Below are 3,351 nucleotides of genomic sequence, written 5' to 3'. Positions count from 1 at the left end.
TAAGCTGCAGAAGCTCTTTGAAGCAACCTGAGGATGTCTGCCTGCCTCCAAGTCCGTTGCCTTTTTTTCAGGAAATTGTTGTGAACAACATGAAGTTGCATCATTTCCTGAGCAGAAAATTTCAAGAATGTTTCCAGACATTGTGCAGTAGTAGCCCAAGCCACTTTAGTTTCTTCACTGTGGTCTTCTTCTTCTGAGTCTTGTTCAGGTGCACTAGACCTGTCAGGATGCACAACCTTTTCTATAATTTGAGCATCAGTAAGAGTTTGTGCAACATCGAGGTCTTGATTGATGTTCACCCGCTCTTCAAGTTCAGTATCTTCGAGTTTAGTGAGTGGGTTAGTGGGGTCAGCATTTTGAAGGACATCAAGAATCTCTTTTACTGATTATTTTTTATGTCTCACATTGAAACCTGCAAATTCTTCTTCATCAGAAGATCCCTCTGCAAACATCACTGCTGCCCAGAATTTTCTCCAAGCCTTCCTTAGGGTTGTACTCTTCACAGCACACCAGGCACATGGCACATTGAAAATTGCATCCTTGATAGTATACTGCAACTGAAATTCTTGGAGATTGCCTTCATAGTTGAGTAGTTTCCTCCTAAAATCCCTTCTGTAGATGGATTTCAGGTTTTTGATAATTCCCTAATCCATAGGCTGTATGACTGAGGTGATATTTGCAGGCAGGAAGATGGTCAAAATATTTCTAGACACTAACTCTGCTTCAGGAGGGTGAGCTCGACTGTTGTCTAAAATTAGAATAACTGTTGTGTCTTCTGGCTTTCCAAGTTTCTTCAGATGCTCTTTCACTGCTGGTACAAAGACATGGTGAAACCAGTGCAAAAATATTTCCTTGTCCATCCATGCATCAGTTTGTACCTTGTATTCAACAGGTAGATGAATGACACCCTTGAATGCTCTTGGTTGCCTGAATTTTCCAACCACTAGCAACTTGATTCTGTATGTGCCCGCTGCATTTGCACACATAAGTACAGTCAGGTGGTCCTTGCTCTGCTTAAAACCAGCTGCACCAACCTCGCCTGCACGAGCTAGGGTAGTAGTTGGCAAACAACACCAAGAAAGGCCAGTTTCATCGGCACTGTAGATCTGCTCTGGGGATACGCCATGCTCCACAACCAATTTCTGGAAAAATCCACAATATTTTTCAGCAGCCTCATGATCAGCAGATTTTTTTTCTTTAGACACATCAAATCGTCTGATACCATGGCAAAGTCTGAAGCACGACAACCATCCAGCTGAAAAAACACAGGACTCGATCATTTCCATTTGTTGATAGAAGTCCTTTGCTTTTTTGAACTGCATAGAGCCAGAAATTGGAGCTCCTTCCAAACGTTTTAAGGCAAACCATTCATACAGTATCTTGTCTAATTGTTCCAATTTTGGTTTGTGCAGAGTATGGCATAGCTCAATTGCTTTATTAGAGCAATTTGAATTTGTCGTGAACTGGAGTAACTCTGCCCTCTGTGCGTTGATGTCATAGATGAGCCAACATTGAATTCCTGCATCAACCTGTTCCTGTTTTCTCCTTTTCCCAGGTGCTTAATTATGTCCAATTTCTGTGTAATCATCAAAACAACATGCTTTTGCTTCTGTCCTCTGCTTGTTGATGGAGTATTGGTAGCCATAGTTGCAGGATGGGTGAAATATTCAGAAATGAAGTCACAGCAAAAGCATAGGCAGAAACTCAATACGATCACAACATGATCAAAAGCACAGGCACAAGCTCAACCTGATCACAACATGATCAAAAACGAAGGCACAAGCTCAATGGAATCACAACATGATCAAAAGCACGAACATAAGCTCAACATGATCATAACGTGATCACAATGGCGGATGAGACTGCCACTAGCGACACCACTTGGCTGCATCCCAAATAGCAAGATGGTGTCTGTGACAGATGCTGGTTAATAGACAATTCTGGATGGTAAAGTGCCAGATAACACAGCTTTTACTGTATCGTGTTGCTCATTTACTAACTGAGCCTGAGAGCAATGGGAGCTAAATAGCTCAGAGAGAAAAGCACGCTTCTTGAGAAAGATGTATACTGTCAAAGTCAAGAATAAAAGAGAGACATGTTACTCACTTGTAAGGACTACCCTTTGAGACTTTTGCTTCTTTACATGTATAAGGTTTTAGCACTTCCTGGCACTGAAAAGTTCTAAAACTGCACACAGGTGCAGAATCCTTTACACAGCAAGATTTATGGAGACAGCTTGCCCCCATTTCTCATGCCTATCATGAAACAATCAAATGGGTAAGAGTGAATGACTCCAACCAACCCTGAAGTCGTAGCCTAATTTCAGAATTTTTAACTTGAGACTTCACAGCAATAGAAATAGCAAATAGGAATTACAATTATGCAGAAGTGACAGTCAGAGCAACACTTACTGGTAGATATACATTCTCTTCCTTTTTCTAGAGGTCTTGTTATAGAAAAGTAGAGATGGAAAGGACATCAAGAGGTTCTCTAGTCCAACCTCCTGTGTCAGGCATGATCATCCCTGATTAAACCATTCCAGTCAAGTGTCTGCCTTACTGTCACAGGATGGGGTCCTCAGGGATGGCTGTGTTACCCCTAGGGCCCCTCGACAGTGCCAATTTGGCCCAATGGACATCCTCTATTCTCGCCCGCCATGTCTTGATATATTTATAATATAGGGAGGCTGCCTTCACATCCAGTTGGACATGGTCCTGATGGACTTCCCTGAACTCCGTGGGTTCCCGGACCCTTTGTGGATCCCATTTCAAAATCGATGTTATGGGACACCTCAGCCTTATTGGCTAGATGCGTGGCTCCAAACTGTCCCTTTACCATGCAGATGGTATTTACATTGTCTCACAGATGGTATTTACATTGTCTCGCCTAGCCTCGCTATAATTCAGCCCCCCTTGTCCTCACTGGGCTCACCGCTGCCCTGTCTCTGTACCCACACTGGTGCTGAGGCCTGTGCACCCCAAATACTGTGCCCTCTCTGGTGCTGGGGTCCCCACACTGCAGTGCCCGCCCCCAATGAGGCCCCCTCCTTCCCCAATAGCCTTGCTCAAACCACCAGTGTTATACAACAGCAAACAGAACATAAGTCCTTGGGCTATACCATAATACAAAAGATCAAGGTGTGCTTTGCCCCTTTAAAATAATCATATTTCATCCCTGGCACTAAGTGTCTAGTAGGCAAGGGTACATGTGGAGCTCTCAGAGCCCCCTTAGCCCTAGGTGCAGCATGTCAGGCAGTTGCAGCATCACTAGGCACTTCCTCCCTGGAAACTCCCTTCCCTCTGGCTGCTAGCAGGGAACTATCTTCCCTAGTTCCAGCCTGGGGTTTATATG

At 43.9% G+C, this 3,351-nt stretch overlaps 1 pseudogene; it reads right to left on the bottom strand.

Moving 5' to 3' along the window:
• Positions 1-305: 305 nt before the first annotated feature.
• LOC109299970 lies at positions 306-1,687 on the bottom strand (annotated as a pseudogene).
• Between the last annotated feature and the right edge of the window lie 1,664 nt (positions 1,688-3,351).

This window comes from Gavialis gangeticus, unplaced genomic scaffold (genome assembly GCF_001723915.1).
Source record: "Gavialis gangeticus isolate Ggan-Ray unplaced genomic scaffold, GavGan_comp1, whole genome shotgun sequence".
NCBI classification, from domain to species: Eukaryota; Metazoa; Chordata; order Crocodylia; family Gavialidae; genus Gavialis; species Gavialis gangeticus.
The sequence above is the reverse complement of the archived record's forward strand: the minus strand, read 5'-3'. Positions and strand labels throughout refer to the sequence as shown.